Here is a 20,661-nt window from a genome sequence, read left to right as displayed (position 1 = left end):
GCCACCAGGAGTCGTTCCAGGCGCAGGGCGATGGTCCCAGGATGAGGACTTCCGTCTTGTCTGAGTTCAGTTTCAAGCGGCTGTTCTTCATCCATTCGGCGATGTCTTTCATCCCTTCGTGGAGGCTGGTTCTGGCGGTGTCGGGGTCTCTGGTGAGGGAGAGGATCAGCTGGGTGTTGTCGGCGTAGGAGATGATGTTGAGGTTGTGTCGGCGTGCGATGGCTGCGAGGGGTCTCATGTAGACATTGAAGAGGGTGGGGGCTGAGTGATGATCCTTGCAGGACGCCGCAGATGACTTCGGTGGCCTCTGAACGAAACGGGGGGAGGCGGACTCTCTTGTGTTCTTCCAGCTAGGAACGAGATGATCCACTTAAGTGCCTTCTCTTGGATGCCGGTGTTGCTGAGGCGCTGGACTAGGGTGCGGCGGCAGACAGTGTCGAACGCTGCAGAGAGGTCCAGGAGGATGAGTGCCGCTGTTTCCCCGTTGTCGAGCAGGGCTCGGATGTCGTCGGTGGCTGAGATGAGGGCGGTCTCGGTGCTGTGGTTGGCTCTGAAACCGGTTTGCGAGGGGTCGAGGGATCCATTCGTCTCGAGGAAGGCGGCCAGCTGTCTGTTGACGGTCTTCTCGATGACTTTGGCAGGAAAAGGGAGGAGCGAGATGGGGCGGAAGTTCTTGAGGTCGGTGGGGTCCGCTGTTGGTTTCTTCAGTAGGGCGCTGAGCTCGGCATGCTTCCAGCTCTTCGGGAAGGTGGCGGTGTCGAAGGAGGTGTTGATGACGTCTCGGAGTTGGGGTGCGATGGTGGAGACGGCTTTGTTGAAGATGTGGTGGGGGCAAGGGTCAGTCGGAGATCCGGAGTGGATGGTGTTCATCGTGCGGGCTGTGTCTTCGGTGGTCACTGCGGTCCAGGTGTGGAGGGTGGCGGTGGGGTGCGTTGGTTCGATGGTTGGGTGTGAGGATGGTGTGCCGAAGCTGTTGTGGATGTCGGCAATCTTGCGGTGGAAGAACGAGGCGAGGGAGTCGCAGAGATCTTGTGAAGGGGTGATGTCGTTGTTGCTGGTTCTGGGGTTGGAGAACTCCTTGACGATGCTGAAGAGTTCCTTGCTGTCGTGGGCGTTGTTGTCCAGTCGATCCTTCAGTGATTTCTTCTTGGTGGTGCGGATGAGCTGGTGGTGCTTGGGGGTCGTGTGTTTGAGGGCGGTCATGTTGTCAGTGGTCCGGTCGAGGAGCCAGGCTTTCTCGAGGGTGCGGCAGGTCTTCTTGGAATCCTTGAGTTCGTCGGTGAACCAGGGGGCCTTCTTGCTTCTGGGTTTGCTGGGGGGGTTCTTCAGTGGAGCGAGGTCGTCGGCGCAGGCGGTCAGCCATTGCGTGAAGTTGCGGGCTGCTTCGTTGGGGTCCGGTGTGCTGGCAGGTGGGTTCTGGCTGAGGGAGGCGGTGAGCTGGTCGGCGGTGATCTTGCTACAGCTCCTGTGAGGAACCTGTTTCGGGTGGTGGTGGGTGGTGGTTTTTCTGAAGCTGAAGGGAACTATCATGGAGGTAGAACATTTCTAGGAAATGGATTGTTTTTCGGCTGGGTAACAGAATTGCATTTCAGTGCATGTCTACAATAAGGGATCATTGGTGACCAGAGAAGACTCTTTGCGGACTAACAGGATACCTTCTCGGATAGCAGCAGTACAGTCCGTGATCACGACTTCAGAGTACTGGGCAGAGCACACTGCAGTCTCGTCAAGAGTAATAGCATTTTTTATATAGTGCTTCATAGCACGTTTCTTCCGTTTCTAGCCACTGTAAGTAACAGATGTTACTCACGACCAAGTGATAGCACTAACCCCCAGAAGGATGTAAGATTTCGAGGGCTTTGCCAGGATTCATATTTGTGCCCTGCAGATGACTGCTTTTGTCAGGGACAAATATTCAACTTACTGAGCCATATTGCTGGCTTCGTAAAACATCTGTAATCTGCTGTCCAATGCAGCATTGTTGAGAGGTGTGTTTGTATGATTTTTGGAGCGCAGATCCAACTAGAGAGCAATGAAAATGGGTGGGAGCCAAAACATAAGAATGATTGGTTGCAATGAAGCAGTATATTCATGGGTGGAGAGTCCTCAGGTGTGGAGATCTAGTGTTCTCTGAAAAGTTGGGTCTTCAGTCCTTTTAGAATTGCTAAAAGGATCAGGCAGTTTTGATGGTGAACGGGGTAATGTTCTAGATCCTGGGATCAGAAATAGAGAGGGCTGTTTTAGCATGTGGTGTTGTGGACCATAAACTCAAGAGAAGGACGTGGGGATCTCTCTCTTGTAATTCATGCAGTATGCTCCAGGGCGTAAAGACGACTAGCTATATGCTTCTGTCGTTTTGTTGCGTCTTTGCATCCTGCAGTGAAAATACAGCTCTGCTGTTGAAGCTGCTTGAGATGTCAAAGCTGTTTATTGCTCTTAAATTTATGTACTGCAGTATCTTCTCTTAGTCAGTTTCCCAGTATAATTACTATCCGCTGCCCTGCTGGATCATTGTAGACATGATCTTTCTTGTTTGTGTCTCATGGGCTTTCTGTAAACCCAGAATCCAAGCTTTAGGCACCTAAACAGGCATGGGATCACATGCACAGCCATTCTACTAATCGTATTGAAAGTTAAGTGGTGGCTCTGCAGTCCAGTCAGTGGGAGCCATCTCACACTCCACATGCCCCACACCACTTCCCTTCCTTCAGAAGGTGCTCCTGGCTCACTTGTCAATCCTGGAGGCAGAAGTCCTTGCCTCCTTCAAAACATTTGTCATAAAAGTGGTATTTGGGGAAGAAAGGGCAGTGAATGTTACCCCTTTTACTTCTTGAGTTCCAAGAATGATGCTGGCCTGTGGCTTATCCTAGATCCTTGCCTTCTGATCCCTTTTATTAACTAGCACAAGTTCAAGATGCTGTTTCACAGCACGGTCCAGTATGTCTTAAACCCAGGAGATTGTCCCTGAATCTCCAAAATACTAACTTTCATCTTCCAATTTTCCCCACCCCCCACAGACAGTCATCCCATTTAGACCGACAACAACACCACTTGTCTCTACGAAGGTGCTGCTGTCGTGATCGCAAGACCATGTGATTTCATAAATGGACGCTTGGCTGGTGAAGCTAGTCCCCGGTGCTAGTCCAGGAACATCTGCATCGGACAATGACTCTTCTCTGACTTTGGCTTTACCATTAGTGTCTAAAAGTCTCAACTCTCAGATATAGGCTAACCCTTGTAAAGTCCTTCCCTGCCCCTCAGAGGTTTGCGGATACTGGGGTGATGAGTCCTGATCTCATGCACACGTTGGAGCTGCATTAGGACATTGATGTGTTAGAGCTGTGGGCGGATCATCTGAAAATGAAAGTACTTCTCCCTTCATTGTTAGGGCATACCGTTTAGATACTGTCCGACAGCACTACCACCGACTACTGTACCAAGACACAGGCTGGTGTTTGGTCGTGTACCCCTATGTTGGAAAGCAATTTACCAGGGGAATAGGGAACAGTGACTGGAAATATTCGATCTTCACAGTAGTTGCTCACCCACAGGCACTTTTATTGGGAGAGTCGTTCCCTCAATTGCCTCCCACTTGAGGACCAGCAGTGAGAGCAGCACCCTGAAGTGACGGAGGTGGTTGTCTCTTGATTGCGATTTTCGTTTATGGATCTCTCGTCGTGGCTCAGACCACAAAATAGCATCAGACTGCTCACCCACGCACACAAAGCGCTCCACAACATGGGCTCCGAATACCTCAACAGCCGACTATTGTTCTACACCCCCACCCGCCAGCTTCGCTCCACCAGCCTCGCCCTCGTCCCACGAATTCGCAGAACCACCTACGGAGGAAAATCATTCTCCTACCTGGCAGCGAAGACCTTGAACTCCCTCCCCACTCACCTACGACTGACTCAGGACCATCTCAGCTTCAGGAGGCACCTCAAGACCTGGCTCTACGAGCAGTAGCAGCGCCCCCCCCCCCCCTTAGCGCCTTGGGACCCTCACGGGTGAGTAGTGCGCTCTATAAATGTTTTGATATAAATGTTTTTGATTGAGTTTTGTGCCACACTTCCCTCGGAATGGTTCCCAATGGGACTCCTTCATGTTGAATGGGTGTTAAAACCTTCGCATTCCTCCTGCAGATCCCTCTTATCTCCAGCTTCCAGCTGAAGGTGCAGGGAGATCAAACATAGCTCATTTTGATTGCTTAAGGAGGATCTAGTAGGCTGATCTGTTTGCGCACTACATTCAGTGGCCCCTTCTCTTCCTGTGCAGGTCGGACCTGCTATAACCTCAGGTTCTTCAGATCCTCCACCCCAGTCTACAAACGTAGTGGTTACACGTGTGGCGATTGTGAGGTCCCAGATAGACTTTGTCATTTTTTGAGGCCCGAAAGCCTGCTTCTAAATCCCTCTAGGGCCTTCAGTGCTTTCATGTGTCAGTCTACAGGGAAAGGCTCTTTAGCGCCCTTCTGCTTTCATGCATCAGTCTACAGTGAAGGGCTCTCTAGTGCCCTGTCTGCTTCATGTGTCAGTCTACAGTAAAGGGCTCTCTAGTGCTCATCTGCTTTTATGTGTCAATCTCAGTAAAGGGCTCTCTAGCGCCTGTCTGCTTTCATGTGTCAGTTTACAATGAGAGCTCTCTAGTGCACCGTCTGCTTTCATGTGTACGTTTCAGTAAAGGGCTCTCTAGCGCCCGTCTGCTTTCATGCATCAGTCTACAGTGAAGGGCCCTCTAGCGTCTGGCTGCTTTCATGCATCATTCTACAGTGAACAGCTCTCTAGCGCCCTCTGCTTTCATGTCTCAGTCTAAAGTGAAGGGCTCTCTAGTGCCCTTTCTGCTTTCATGTCTCAGTTTACAATGAGAGCTCTCTAGTGCACCGTCTGCTTTCATGTGTACGTTTCAGTAAAGGGCTCTCTAGCGCCCGTCTGCTTTCATGTGTCAGTCTACAATGAAGGTCTCTCTAGCGCCCGGCTGCTTTCATGTGTCCGTCTACAGTGAAGGGCTCTCTAGTGCCCTGTCTGCTTCATGTGTCAGTCTACAGTAAAGGGCTCTCTAGTGCTCATCTGCTTTTATGTGTCAATCTCAGTAAAGGGCTCTCTAGCGCCTGTCTGCTTTCATGTGTCAGTTTACAATGAGAGCTCTCTAGTGCACCGTCTGCTTTCATGTGTACGTTTCAGTAAAGGGCTCTCTAGCGCCCGTCTGCTTTCATGCATCAGTCTACAGTGAAGGGCCCTCTAGCGTCTGGCTGCTTTCATGCATCATTCTACAGTGAACAGCTCTCTAGCGCCCTCTGCTTTCATGTCTCAGTCTAAAGTGAAGGGCTCTCTAGTGCCCTTTCTGCTTTCATGTCTCAGTTTACAATGAGAGCTCTCTAGTGCACCGTCTGCTTTCATGTGTACGTTTCAGTAAAGGGCTCTCTAGCGCCCGTCTGCTTTCATGTGTCAGTCTACAATGAAGGTCTCTCTAGCGCCCGGCTGCTTTCATGTGTCCGTCTACAGTGAAGGGCTCTCTAGTGCCCTGTCTGCTTCATGTGTCAGTCTACAGTAAAGGGCTCTCTAGTGCTCATCTGCTTTTATGTGTCAATCTCAGTAAAGGGCTCTCTAGCGCCTGTCTGCTTTCATGTGTCAGTTTACAATGAGAGCTCTCTAGTGCACCATCTGCTTTCATGTGTACGTTTCAGTAAAGGGCTCTCTAGCGCCCGTCTGCTTTCATGCATCAGTCTACAGTGAAGGGCCCTCTAGCGTCTGGCTGCTTTCATGCATCATTCTACAGTGAACAGCTCTCTAGCGCCCTCTGCTTTCATGTCTCAGTCTAAAGTGAAGGGCTCTCTAGTGCCCTTTCTGCTTTCATGTCTCAGTTTACAATGAGAGCTCTCTAGTGCACCGTCTGCTTTCATGTGTACGTTTCAGTAAAGGGCTCTCTAGCGCCCGTCTGCTTTCATGTGTCAGTCTACAATGAAGGTCTCTCTAGCGCCCGGCTGCTTTCATGTGTCCGTCTACAGTGAAGGGCTCTCTAGTGCCCTGTCTGCTTCATGTGTCAGTCTACAGTAAAGGGCTCTCTAGTGCTCATCTGCTTTTATGTGTCAATCTCAGTAAAGGGCTCTCTAGCGCCTGTCTGCTTTCATGTGTCAGTTTACAATGAGAGCTCTCTAGTGCACCGTCTGCTTTCATGTGTACGTTTCAGTAAAGGGCTCTCTAGCGCCCGTCTGCTTTCATGCATCAGTCTACAGTGAAGGGCCCTCTAGCGTCTGGCTGCTTTCATGCATCATTCTACAGTGAACAGCTCTCTAGCGCCCTCTGCTTTCATGTCTCAGTCTAAAGTGAAGGGCTCTCTAGTGCCCTTTCTGCTTTCATGTCTCAGTTTACAATGAGAGCTCTCTAGTGCACCGTCTGCTTTCATGTGTACGTTTCAGTAAAGGGCTCTCTAGCGCCCGTCTGCTTTCATGTGTCAGTCTACAATGAAGGTCTCTCTAGCGCCCGGCTGCTTTCATGTGTCCGTCTACAGTGAAGGGCTCTCTAGTGCCCTGTCTGCTTCATGTGTCAGTCTACAGTAAAGGGCTCTCTAGTGCTCATCTGCTTTTATGTGTCAATCTCAGTAAAGGGCTCTCTAGCGCCTGTCTGCTTTCATGTGTCAGTTTACAATGAGAGCTCTCTAGTGCACCGTCTGCTTTCATGTGTACGTTTCAGTAAAGGGCTCTCTAGCGCCCGTCTGCTTTCATGTGTCAGTCTACAATGAAGGTCTCTCTAGCGCCCGGCTGCTTTCATGTGTCCGTCTACAGTGAAGGGCTCTCTAGTGCCCGGCTGCTTTCATGTGTCCGTCTACAGTGAAGGGCTCTCTAGCTCCCTATCTGCTTTCATGCATCAGTCTACAGTGAAGGGCCCTCTAGCGTCTGGCTGCTTTCATGCATCATTCTACAGTGAACAGCTCTCTAGCGCCCTCTGCTTTCATGTCTCAGTCTAAAGTGAAGGGCTCTCTAGCGCACCGTCTGCTTACTTGTGTCAGTTTACAATGAGAGCTCTCTAGTGCACCGTCTGCTTACTTGTGTCAATCTACAGTGAACAGCTCTCTAGCGCCCGTCTGCTTACCTGTGTCAGTCTACAGTGAACAGCTCTCTAGCGCCCGTCTGCTTACTTGTGTCAGTCTACAGTGAAGGGCCCTCTAGCATCTGGCTGCTTTCATGCATCATTCTACAGTGAACAGCTCTCTAGCGCCCGTCTGCTTTCATGTGTCCGTCTACAGTGAAGGGCTCTCTAGCTCCCTATCTGCTTTCATGCATCAGTCTACAGTGAAGGGCCCTCTAGCGTCTGGCTGCTTTCATGCATCATTCTACAGTGAACAGCTCTCTAGCGCCCTCTGCTTTCATGTCTCAGTCTAAAGTGAAGGGCTCTCTAGCGCCCTTTCTGCTTTCATGTGTCAGTTTACAATGAGAGCTCTCTAGTGCACCATCTGCTTTCATGTGTACGTTTCAGTAAAGGGCTCTCTAGCGCCCGTCTGCTTTCATGTGTCAGTCTACAATGAAGGTCTCTCTAGCGCCCGGCTGCTTTCATGTGTCCGTCTACAGTGAAGGGCTCTCTAGCGCCCGGCTGCTTTCATGTGTCCGTCTACAGTGAAGGGCTCTCTAGCTCCCTATCTGCTTTCATGCATCAGTCTACAGTGAAGGGCCCTCTAGCGTCTGGCTGCTTTCATGCATCATTCTACAGTGAACAGCTCTCTAGCGCCCTCTGCTTTCATGTCTCAGTCTAAAGTGAAGGGCTCTCTAGCGCACCGTCTGCTTACTTGTGTCCGTTTACAATGAGAGCTCTCTAGTGCACCGTCTGCTTACTTGTGTCAATCTACAGTGAACAGCTCTCTAGCGCCCGTCTGCTTACTTGTGTCAGTCTACAGTGAACAGCTCTCTAGCGTCCGTCTGCTTTCTTGTGTGGGTCTACAGTGAAGGGCTCGCTAGCACCTGGCTGCTTTCATGCATTAGTCTACAGTGAAGGGCTCTCTAGCGCACCGTCTGCTTTCTTGTGTCAGTCTACAGTGAAGGGCTCTCTAGCGCCTGTCTGCTTTCATGTGTCAGTCTACAGTGAAGGGCTCTCTAGCGCACCGTCTGCTTTCATGTGTCAGTCTACAGTGAAGGGCTCTCTAGCGCACCGTCTGCTTACTTGTGTCAGTCTACAGTGAACAGCTCTCTAGCGTCCGTCTGCTTTCATGTGTCAGTCTACAGTGAAGGGCTCTCTAGCGCACCGTCTGCTTTCATGTGTCAGTCTACAGTGAAGGGCTCTCTAGCGCCCGTCTGCTTTCATGTGTCAGTCTACAGTGAAGGGCACTCTAGCGCACCGTCTGCTTTCATGTGTCAGTCTACAGTGAAGGGCTCTCTAGCGCACCGTCTGCTTTCTTGTGTCAGTCTACAGTGAAGGGCTCTCTAGCGCCTGTCTGCTTTCATGTGTCAGTCTACAGTGAAGGGCTCTCTAGCGCACCGTCTGCTTTCATGTGTCAGTCTACAGTGAAGGGCTCTCTAGCGCACCGTCTGCTTACTTGTGTCAGTCTACAGTGAACAGCTCTCTAGCGTCCGTCTGCTTTCTTGTGTGGGTCTACAGCAGAGGTCTTCAAACTTTTGTCGGCTGAGCCCCCCCATCTAACCCTTTTTACACATCGAGCCCCCCCTCCCACCACCACCTTCTGACAAAAGTTTTCTGGAAGCTGGTACTCTGCATTATTGATGGCCATTCCCTCCTGCAGAGCCCAGGTCATATAAGGTAAATAATATAGTAAGAGTGTTTAGTAAACTGAAGTGTTTGTAGTGCTTGTGCTTAATATAAAGGTCAAACGAAAAGTCTCCCAAGAAAAAATTAGCCCCAAAAAATACATTGGTGCTTTATTTTTCACACAAAACACACAATTTAGGATAGATTAGTAAAAACACTTCCAAAACACTGTTTTTCTCCACAGAGACGGAAATGTGTGGATATATTCTTGCTTTTGCCATCCTCGGCTTGTGCTCCACTTCCAGTCTTGAGCAGTACCTGGAAACGGGAGTGCTCACAACATTTTAGAATATATTTTCTTCAGTTTTATATAGAGCGAACATGAGTCAAAGGTATTGGGGCGCTTTACAGGAGCATCTTTTACATTACACAGACACACATTCATTTTTTGTAAGCACAGGGAAATTAAATGATTTGCCCAGAATCACAGGATGTTGTGCAAACACCAAGAATTGGTTCCCCAGCTCCGCGGTCATCGGCTCTGGCTGTTGCCACTAGAATGAGGAGTGACATGTTTACTCTGCTGGGGAACTGAAAATAAATGTTTTATAACAGTGGTGGAAAAAGCTCTGCCAGACAGGTGTGCTCCGAATCCAGAGATAAAAAGATGGAGGTCATAGAGCGTGATCTCTAACTTATAGATTATGTAGGTAAATAAACACCTCAACTCAAGTAAACATGTGTTGTGGGCTAAATGCCACATGCAGCTGGATGCCTATCATAATTCCCTACAAACTGACAGTGTTTCCTCGAGAGTACAGGATTGTGCTAGTTCCCAGATCGAGGGGGATCCGGTGAAATGTTTTATGTCTCCTTATAAGATTCTCCCTTTTAGAGAATCAAATGGTGCAGATGATAAAACGCCAAGAATGAAAGACTAACCGTTCTTGAGTAGTTTGGAAGATTCCAGCCCCACTTGTCTAAATCTTGCCTTTGATCACCTTCCTGGTACAATTTCCTGCTAGGAATGTTTCCTCCCTGGAAAACGTGCATTTCCATACTCTTTATTGGGAATGCTGCGGAAATCCAGCCAGGCAGGCACAGCCTAGGCGTGCTGGAGATAAGACTCCAGACACTGCCCAGACGAAAATATTATTTTTCATTTTTTTTTTTTTTTTGGATAAAGTTAACAATGAGGAAAAGACAAATAAATATTCCAAAAAATAGGACAGTGTGCCGCAATATGAACCTTACAAGTCCACTATGGTTTTGTTTGTCGGACAGCGACCCCCCCTCCCTCTGCCCCCCCCCCCCCAACCATAAAGCCAGGTGCAGAGCAAGGGCAGTCACCATGATAGATTGAGAATTCATTTATATTAGTTTATTGTGGTGCCTGATCTTTACTTTGCAAAAGATGAAGAAAAAAAAGATGAAAAACAAAGATGCCGTTTTTAGTCAGACACGAGAGAAACAATGTGCACACAGGTAGGCCCAGCACTGCTGCAACGCTCTGTCACAGTCTATTGGAACCCTGCTTACACTATCTCTTCTAAAGATCAGGACTAAGGTCTGCACTGAAGAGACACAATGCCGGATGAGTGGAGGTAAGCAATTCATCAAAATGCATATTTACAAGGTGTGAACACCACGAGAGCAGCAGCTCTAGCTGAGACGCACGGCGGCGGGGGGTAAAGCACTTTCAGCCTTACGTGGCGTTTCGAGCTGAAAGCAACAATGGAGCAATAATTGAAGAGAATTAGTGGGGTGGAGTGAGCGCCCTCCCTGAGGGGATGCTGCGCCCCCCAGGGGGGCGCGCCCCACAGTTTGAAGACCTATGGTCTACAGTGAAGGGCTCTCTAGCGCACCGTCTGCTTCCTTGTGTCAGTCTACGGTGAAGGGCTCTCTAGCGCCTGTCTGCTTTCATGTGTCAGTCTACAATGAAGGGCTCTCTAGCTCCCTGTCTGCTTTCATGCATCAGTCTACAGTGAAGGGCTCTCTAGCGCACTGTCTGCTTTCTTGTGTCAGTCTCCAGTTAAGGGCTCTCTAGCGCACCGTCTGCTTTCTTGTCAGTCTACAGTGAACAGCTCTCTAGCGCCCGTCTGCTTACTTGTGTGGGTCTACAGTGAAGGGCTCTGTAGTGCACCGTCTACTTTCATGTGTCCGGCTACAGTGAACAGCTCCCTAGCGCCCGTCTGCTTTCTTGTGTCTGTCTACTGTGAAAGACCTCTCTAGCGCCCGTCTGCTTTCATGTGTCCGTCTACAGTGAAGGGCTCTCTAGCGCACCGTCTGCTTTCTTGTGTCAGTCTCCAGTAAAGGGCTCTCTAGCGCCCTTTCTCCTTTCATGTATCTGTGTACAGCGAACGACTCTCTAGCATCCTGTCTGCTTTCATGTCTCCGTCTACAGTAAAGGGCTCTCTAGTGTCCTTTCTCCTTTCATGTGTCAGTCTAGAGTGAAGGGCTCTCTAGCACCCGGCTGCTTTCATGTGTCAGTCTCATGTGAAAAGCTCTTTTGCCCACTGTCTGCTTTCTTGTGGCATTCTGCAGTGAAGGGCTCGCTAGCGCACCGTCTGCGTCTACATTGTTCTCTGTTTGGATTTGAACTTTTTTTTTACTTTCTTCATAGCCGCCCCATCCGAGTAGATGCCCAGTCTCCTAGTTCAGATGACCACTTAACCTCTGACCCTAAAAACAGTTCTCTTGGTGGTGATTGCATCTGCTCACCGTATTTAAATACTTTAGGCCCTTATTTATTTATTTATTTATTTATTTATTTATATGCTTCTATAGCGCAGGAATCGACCCCGGAGGGGTATCTCCGCGCTTGTGATCTTCCAAGATGCCAGATCGAAATCATAATCATAGAGTGCCCTAGATCTTATGCAGCCGGAAACGGGTGTGTCTTCAGGGATTTCCTGAAAGCATAAAAGTTAATGATTTGTCTCAAGATAAGGGGCAGAGTTTTCCACGGAGTAGGGCCCTTGTAAGACAGGGCACGACCCCCTTGTCTTGCCTTCTTGATACGAGGAACCTGAAGCAATAATTGGTTGCTAGAGCGCAGCGAGCGGGTCGGAATATACGGCTGAAATAGTTCAGCTAGATATTTAGTGCCAGATCCATAGAAACATCTATGGATTACACAAGACACTTTAAACTCAATCCGCTGGCGAATGGGCAGCCAATGGAGTTTATACAGAAGGGGGCGTGAAGAGGACCTAGGAGGAGCATCAAGAACCAGTCTGGCCACAGTATTCTGGACCACCTGCAGACGGCTCAATTGTTCCTCATTGGCAGATAAGAGCAGTCCATTGCAGTAATCCAACCAACTGACAACTAGTGTCTGAACCAGCATTTTCCTATAACAATCATCCAGGAACGGGAACACACGCCTCAGGAGTCCAATAATCCTGAAACAGGTTCCCGCTACCTGATTCACATGCTCCTTTAATAGTAGCGCCTGGTCAAGCCGTACCCCTAAATTTTTTACTGTCTGCTTAGGACAGGGAGCAGATCCTAAATCCAGTGGCCACCATTCAGGCGACCATAAGAGGGGGGCCTCTCCAAAAAGCATGACCTCCGTCTTGCCCACATTACATTGTAGGCAATTGGAGGCCATCCAGTCAGATACTGCTCTCATACCGGTGGCAAAGGCGCGTTTAATTGCCGGTGTCAGGGTATGGAAGGGAAACAAAAGCTGAGTATCGTCCGCATACGATACTGGAGTGAACCCATATTCTCTCACAATGTCCGCCAGGGGGGCCACATACACATTAAAGAGTGTGGGGCTTAGGCATGAGCCCTGTGGAACCCCTTTAGTGAGCTCCCTAGAGATCGACTGATGGGAGCCCAACCTGACAGTTTGTGATCGGCCCGAAAGAAAGCTCTTAAGCCAGGCCAGAGCCGACCCGCCTATCCCCACCTTCCGCAGACGACCGAGAAGAATATCGTGTGACACCGTGTCAAAGGCAGCGGACAAATCCAACAGCACCAAGATCATAGAACCCCCTCTATCCTGTGCCATCCTGATGTTATTAGTCACGGAGGGGAGTGCTGACTCGGTGCTGTTGTTAAGTCTGAACCCAGATTGAGAATGGTCCAGACCACCCGCTGCCTCGATGAACTTAGACAGGTGGGTGTTCACATGTTTCTCGGTCATCTTGCTGATATGAGGAAGGAGGGAGATAGGACGGAGATTGGAAAGGTCTTACCATATCAGGGCTGCGTTCTTTCGAATAGGGTTCACTACCGCTTTCTTCCATTCACCTGGCACATGCCCTTCTCTAAGGGAAAGATTGATCACAGTTTGAATTCCAGGTAGGAGCAGATTCCCTAGAGAGCCCACCATCTTCCCTGGCAGAAGATCCATAGGGGATCCTGTTTTAATTTGACTGGCCAGGGAGATGACATCAGGAAGATTGACATCCGGGAACGTGGTAAATAGAATATTACCACGCACGGGTAGCAGAGGTGAGATAGGTGATATTGGGGAAGAGCTGGCGGTATTGCTCCCAACAATCACTGCCTGTTTAATTTTCTCGTAGATAAGCTCTATTTTATTCTCGAAGAACAAGGATATATCGTCACACAGGGCTTGAGAAAAGTCATCAGAGCGCTCTCACAGGCCACTGGTTTTACAAAGGACTGTAGGATCTTATAGAGTTCTCTGGAAGAGTTGCCTGCTTCAGCCAATTGTGAAGCAAGACAACTCCTGGCCATCTTTATGTTTTTGTGATAGGAGGCCAGGTCATCAGTATACATTTTCTTACTAGCTTCCGTGTGTGATTTCCTCCAAGCTTTTTCAAGCTTTCTACACCTCTGCTTCTCCCCTCTAAGCTCTCCAGTATACCATAAGTCTTGTTTAGATGCTAGATACTGTTTGTGTAGGGGCCAGTAGATCCACTGCTTCTAAAAGAGCTTTATTAAACTTGGTTAAGCCGGACTCCACATTGTCTGTCTCTGTGATGGTGGGTTCCTTCCATATCCTCTGTAATTCATCTAGTGTTACTTTATGCCACGGTCTCCGCAAACGCAAAATAGCGGGTAGGGATTTTTGATGTGGTATGGCAAGACCAGAGAAACAAAATTCGACCATATGATGGTCAGACCAACACACTTGAGACTTTGACCAATATTTAATTTTGGGACAGTTGGTGAAAATTAGGTCCAAAGTATGTCCACCGATATGTGTGGGGCCCTTACTTTGAATCTCTAACCCTAATATTGTGAGATCTGAGAGTAATGATGCAGTATCGGGGTGGCTAGGGAGATCTGCATGAACATTAAAATCTCAGAGGAGAATAAAATCTTCTTTGGCTTTTAAATATGGAGCCGGGGGACGGTATACTAACGCCCCCTTCCAGTGTGTTCTTGAGGTGGAATTGATCTTAAAGACCATAATTTCCATCATGGGACAACTTCTTTGTTCTAGTAAAGTAATCTTCAAACCTTCTTCTCTATATACTATAGCAATGCCTCCCCCGGTTTTGATAGGGCGATCTAGTTTAAGGACCTTATATCCCATCGGGACCCCCAACGTAATGGCGGGAACTGTGTGGGGTTTTAACCAAGTTTCTGTGAGAAAACAAATATCTGGATTTACAGTATTAACCAATCCCAAAATTCAAGATGGTCCTTTGGTAGGGAGTGAATGTTTAAAAAACTTTTTAAACTATTCAATGGCGGGGTTTCCTCAGTGTTCAAGCTGGTGGAAGGATTGGTAGAAGATGCTTGGAAACAAGGCCTAATTTTGGTACCTTGATTTTCCCGACATTACTACCAATAACAAGGTTAGTAAAGGATGCCTGAAAGCAACAATGTAGGCATGAAAACTGGCCTTCGGGGCATGACAGGGAGCACACGGCACAACCTACCAGAGGTTCTGGCTGCAGATCTTTAAGCGCCTGGGATGAGTACCGGATACTATGTCTCATAATTACATATAAGTCCTTTGAGACAGAGCCCATAGCCCCTGGCCCCGGCAGGTCACGGACGGGCGCAGACGGGCTTCTCTTCGGCTTGTCTTAGGCACGTCCTTAGGCGCACCCCTGCGCGCGATCGCTGCGCGCTCAGAGCAGAGGGAGGGCTAAATAGCCCTTCCTAAGAAAAGCCTAGAACGCTAACCGCTGCTCCAAACGGAAGTGTGTCTGGCTCTTACCTGTCCGCCCTCCGCTCAACGGCACTAATTGCCCAGTCGGAATGGGGCGGGCAGGCTGGAGTATCGATCCCAGACTTCCACTATGTTGGAATGAGCCCCTGTTACCCCTTATGGTACTAGGAGTGCGGCGTTAGGAGCGTGAAGGGGACTGAACCAGTAAGTGACAGCAAATTTAAAAATTCACAAATTAAAACGTATTTTTTTTAAACTAAATTCCTGGCGTCAGGTAGACAAACGCGATATTGCAAGCGTGTCTGGCACTCGCATGACAGCTATGCTGGCGTCAAGCGGGTCGGGGAGACTCTGCCACCGTCCTCCCTACCTTATCAGGTTGTCTACCTTTTTCCTACCTGGGATAACTTTGTCCTTTGCAGCTGGTCATCTTTTCTTTTTCCTACATGGTTTTCCATACTGCCCACTCTATCTATATTAAAATTTTCTTCCCTCCTCCCTATCCAGCCAAGGAGGAGGAGTGGTGGCATGGGATGGCCCACAGATGTGCAGTGTCCTATTACATCATTCACACTCATCAGAGCAGAGTGGATGATCAGCTTTTTGTGTCTCTGCCAGAACAACAAGCATTGGAAATGCAATAGGTCTCGCATTAGAAAAGTTGGATCTATTGGTTTTGTTAATGACAATTTTATTTTTATGTGTTGGTCTTGAAAATAGCAAAATGAATAGCTTTGTCATTAACAATGCCAATACTTTTAACTTTTGCAAATGTGACACCTATAGCATTTGTAATGCAACATGTTTTGTATGTACGTGACTTACACTTATGTTCAGTGTATTTTATTGTGTCGAAAATCCAAGAACAGAGGTGAAATATTAACATATTTTTGTGACAATTGTAATAAAGCTTGAAACATTGAGAGAACATATTTGAACCAGTTGTTGTTGAATGGTTGCACAGAGTGATGCTGTGAGGGTGATAGATAGATAGAGTGAGTGGCGATAGATAGATAGATACATAGATAGAGTGAGTGGCGATAGATAGAGTGAGTGGCGATAGATAGATAGAGTGAGTGGCGATAGATAGATAGATAGATAGATAGATAGATAGAGTCCGATAGATAGAGTCTGATAGATAGATAGATAGAGTGAGGGCGATAGATAGAGTGAGGGCGATAGATAGATAGATAGATAGAGTGAGGGCGATAGATAGATAGATAGAGTGAGGGCGATAGATAAATAGATAGAGTGAGGGCGATAGATAGATGTCTGTTGTTCCTGTCTGTGAGATGCGCCCCCTGTTGGTCCTGTGTGTGTGAGTTGTGCCCCCTGTTCCTGCCTGTGTGAGATGCGCCCCCTGTACCTGTCTATGTGAGATGCGCCCCCTGTTGTTCCTGTCTGTGAGATGCTCCCTCTGTTGCTCCTGTCTGTGTGAGAAGCATCCTCTGTTCCTGTCTGTGTGAGATGTGGCCCCTGTTCCTGTCTGTGTGAGATGCGCCCTCTGTTGTACCTGTATGTAAGAAGCGCCCACTGTTGGTCCTGTCAAGTGTGGGAATGAGTGAGAGAAAAGAGAGCAAGAGGAAAAAGAATAAAGGTGATAGAGAGTGAATGAAGGGGAGTCAAAGAGAGAGAGGGAATAAGGGGAGATAGAGTAAATGAAGGGAAGGGAAGGGAAGGAGAGAGAGAGAGAGAGAGAGATAGAAAAACAAAAAACACAAGTGATAAAAAAAAAAGTAAGCCATGCACGAGTGATTAACGAATGCTGATATTTTTAAGCCCACAGCACATGTTACTTTGCCCAATGGGAGAATATAAAAAATTGACAGAGTGCGCAAACCACAGAGTTAATGGCCAATAAAATAAATCCAAGAGCGAGCCGTGCACGAGTGAATAAGTACTTGTTACATCTTGCTCATGCTTTGCATTTCCCTTACTTAGATTTCCCCATTGCTTAGCCACTGCATCTAATAGAATGTTTGATGACACCTTAGAATGTTTGGTACCTGGCTGCTCTGAGTAGAGGCAGTTGATGGCAGACAGGCTGAGCGAGAGAAGAACTGCTCCTGGTGGGGTTTTTATCATTATATCTATTGATCATTTAACTTGGATTAATCTACAATAAATTATATTTACTTTACATACTGGATTCAAGAACTTTATTTGCTACAAATTTGCGACGAGGTACAGAACAGAACTTATGCGTGGAAAGAGGACTCTTTTAATGAAGCACTACTGCAACCAAGGAACTACTTAAACCGGAAAAGAAAAGGTAAATTTACAGAAACGCCCTGGTTAACCCCACCAGTGTCCCCAGTCATCTGGACAGCCTACCATCCCAGAGCATTGTTGGATTTCAGTCTGCGTGATTTGGGCTTGAATTTGAAAGAATTATAAATGCATGATTCAATCTGAAGAGAACTATTTTAAAGTGAGAATCTCCCACTGTTTACTTTTGGATTTAAGAAGACCTGTTTTAACGATATCTAATCTACATGCTGCATGTGAAACTTTTAAAAATTACTCAAGCCTCTAACAAAGCCAAGTTTTCAAAAACGAGAACTTTCCATTTTTAAAGAAAAGAATAATTCTGCATCTTTGCCCATCAGAGAGAGGCTAATTTGTGCTTTTAGTAAGAGGCAGTTTCAAGGACTATTAACCTCTGAGCTGACTGTCAAGATTTGAGGGCACGCTCGAGTCTTTATCTGGAATGACATTTTTGTCTACAGCTGAGCTAAGTCCCTCAATAACAACAAAATCATTTTATTTGTGGTTGGGAACTGAAATCTAAACCTCGATGTAAAATCAAGAATTATTACCAGCTGATGTGTGGTCCTGTGAAAAAATCGATCCTTGCAGCGTTAAGCTAATTGGAAATCAGCTTCTGTATACTTTGTTTATATTCGGAGGAAAAATCAAACCACAGAAAGGAAAGTACATATTTTCAGCCACTGGGTGGTGCTCATGTCTGGGTTTTTTTTCCTACAATAAATTATATTTACTTTACATACTGGATTCAAGAACTTTATTTGCTACAGTACTGCTGATATTTTTAAGCACACATCTAATGGTACTTTGCCCAGTGGTAGAATAAAAAACAAATTGACAGAGTGTGCAAACCACAGTGTCAATGGGCAATAAGAAAGCAGGAGCAAAACTCCGAACTGTACTCTATTACCTGTCAGCCTCATAAACACGATGTTTTGTGCGCAAAGGATTCTGGAGGTATGTATGGTAATTAGCATTTCCTGATCACGGCTGGAGCAAAAATTCCTTTAGATGATCGATTCTTGCTCTACACATTTTCTTCTCATTTAATACCTTAAAAAAAAAAGAGAGAGAAGTCCACTGTGTCGTAGCCCATCACCCCCCAAAAAACGAACAGCAAACAATAACTACCAGATGGGAGAATTAATATATGCGTCCAGGCCGCAAGCAGCAAGGAATCCAGGCGCCTGAGCTGAGTGTGCACCACGTATGTTCCTCGCTTGCATCACCCACCAGAAGTATTTCACAAGTGCTGCAAAACCAGTAGGCATAGAAACAAATGGAGAGGGAGGGGGTGGGCTGCCTGGTTAGTGCGTGTGGCAACAGATGGAGAGTGAGAGCAATTAGGGGGGAGGAGAAGTGAGGCCAGAGCGAGGCTGATGCCTTTGATGATGGAATGCGAGCTCCCAGAAGCTGTGCCAATGGAATTAACGTCTAGACTAATGGTACATTCAGTGGAATGTTAGTTATTGCCCCTCACGGTCCGTGTACGCCTTTACTTGCGGCTCGAGCCAATAATAATAAGACTTTAATTATATTTTTGCGAATGCCCAGTAGCCACCATTACAAATCATAATGGTAGCGATTTTCTCAAAAGATTGACCTGGCGCGTTGATATTTATGTAAACCATTGTGGTCATGATTCTCTTTGCGTGCTGGCAGGGGGCGGAAAAAAGCACACTCCTACACCGCAAATGTAATGAGCGAAGCATATCATTGACAGCCTTGCTGCAGACAGAGCGTTAAGAGCCGGCAGCTTAACAAGAGAGAAAGAAAGAGGGAGATGTATGGAGTTGGAGAGAAAGATCAGAGACAGAGAAGAGAGAGAGAGGAGAGAAATGGAAAGAGAGAGAGAGAGAGTTAGATTAGAGTTAGATTAATATATTCGTCCAGGCCACAAGCAGCAAGGAATCCAGGCGCCTGAGCTGAGTGTGCACCACGTATGTTCCTCGCTTGCATCACCCACCAGAAGGGTTTCACGAGAGGGAGAGCGGATTAAGGAGAGCGGGAGGAGGCAGCGAGTAGTTTAGGGAGCCAAGACGGAGGGCATTGCTGTGGGGAGGAGAAATGCGGCAGGGGAGTGGGGAGGGGGGAGGAGAAATGCGACACGGCAGGCAGGGGAGGGGGTGGAGCGGGGGTGTGGGAGGAGTGCGCCTGAGGGAAAAGACATGCAAGGCAGGCGGCTGGGGGCATGTGCACGCGCACGCGCTTTTAATGTCAATGCGCATTGCGCTTGAATTTCACGGGCACTGCAAGGAATCGCCACGATTCCTTGCAAGTTGGTTAAAGTCTGTTTAAGCCCCCATAGTCTCGCAAGCTCAATGCGCATGCGCATTGACAGGCGAGACCTAAAAATGGGGTTGGTGCTAGTAAAACACAGATTATTTTGCGTTTGGTCATTCTTGGCCAAGAAGGCACATGTGCCCCTTTTACTAGATCCACAGCTGCGTCCCTTGCCCTCTCCAGAGGTGTCCCAGTTGCTGTCTTCCACTAAGCTTCTTCTTGGTCATATTTCAATACCTCAGGCATGCAGTGACGGGTACATTCCCCACGCTCTGTGGCATGATGGGTAAGTGGCAGTACTCAGTCCCAGCTTCCGGTGGGTTCTGCTTTAGGACTTCTTCCTGTGGTGAGGACACTGCAGGAAGGTGTATCCATCAGAAGAAAGTCACTTAACCAGCTCAACGGTTTGTGTGGTGGGTTCATAGTCCTACTGCCAATTCCTCACCCCGCAGCCTCCCCAATGAGGTGGTGCCATGATTAAGCAGAACCCAAGGGCTGCCAACATGTCATGTGCTGGGTTTGTTGCTGTGGTGGCTCTTTGGTGCTCCTCAATGGGGGGCAGAATGAATATCGGGAAGTGACACCAACACATCTGTTGCTGCCTAATTTACTTCAATGACTTCAAATCCGGAGGAAGGCGGAGCAGCTGTTGCGTTGCAAAGCTTGTATGCGCCAGAGGGTCATTCAGAGGAAGGTTTTCTGGACTATTCAGAATCCTGGAAGGGCTATTCTCCAGATGAGACGTCCGCAGGAAGATTATGCATCCACCACAAATATCAGTGCACAGTTAAGTCACTTTTTCGTCATGAGCTCAGTCTTAGGTGTACCGAGCAATCTTGGAGTCATGGCGAGGGTCTGTGATCCCCCAGGCTGGCTGAACTCCTGAGTTTGGAGTCTCTGGACCCTGCTCTAATTCTGGCTTCAGCATTTGACCGAAAACCCCAACTCTTCCTGTGCCTAAAACCGAATGAAGATGCTGTTGTAAATGTGTGATGTGTACATTTAAAGTACCCTCTTGTATTCCATCTTCTATCCTCGCCTAATCCCATCCACCTTTTAAGGTTCGTCTGTTGTCTTTCAGACAAACGTCTGGCCAGTCGGGGGCTGCTGCTATGTCCTTCCGTCTGCAGCAGCAGCACAGAGGAATGCCACGCACATCTGTGCCATGCTTCAACCACATGTCAAATTTTGCTGGTCAGGCCATGGGCTGACCGACTTCAGTTGACATTGTTCAGGTGTTGAGCAACAAGGGATACTTACTGCTCCTTTGTCTTGGATGTAGGTTCCAGCCAGACACTTGCACTTGGCTTCACC

General features: G+C 47.9%; 1 protein-coding gene across 1 annotated transcript in view; it reads left to right on the top strand.

The window, feature by feature from the left end:
• The window catches only part of ARHGAP5 (Rho GTPase activating protein 5), a 631,911-nt gene that overhangs the window by 492,190 nt on the left and 119,060 nt on the right, over window positions 1–20,661 (top strand). The gene's annotated exons all lie outside the window — the stretch shown is intronic.

This window comes from Lissotriton helveticus, chromosome 9 (genome assembly GCF_964261635.1).
Source record: "Lissotriton helveticus chromosome 9, aLisHel1.1, whole genome shotgun sequence".
Taxonomy (NCBI): domain Eukaryota; kingdom Metazoa; phylum Chordata; class Amphibia; order Caudata; family Salamandridae; genus Lissotriton; species Lissotriton helveticus.
Note: the sequence above shows the minus strand (reverse complement) of the source record. Positions and strands in the feature narration are given on the sequence as shown.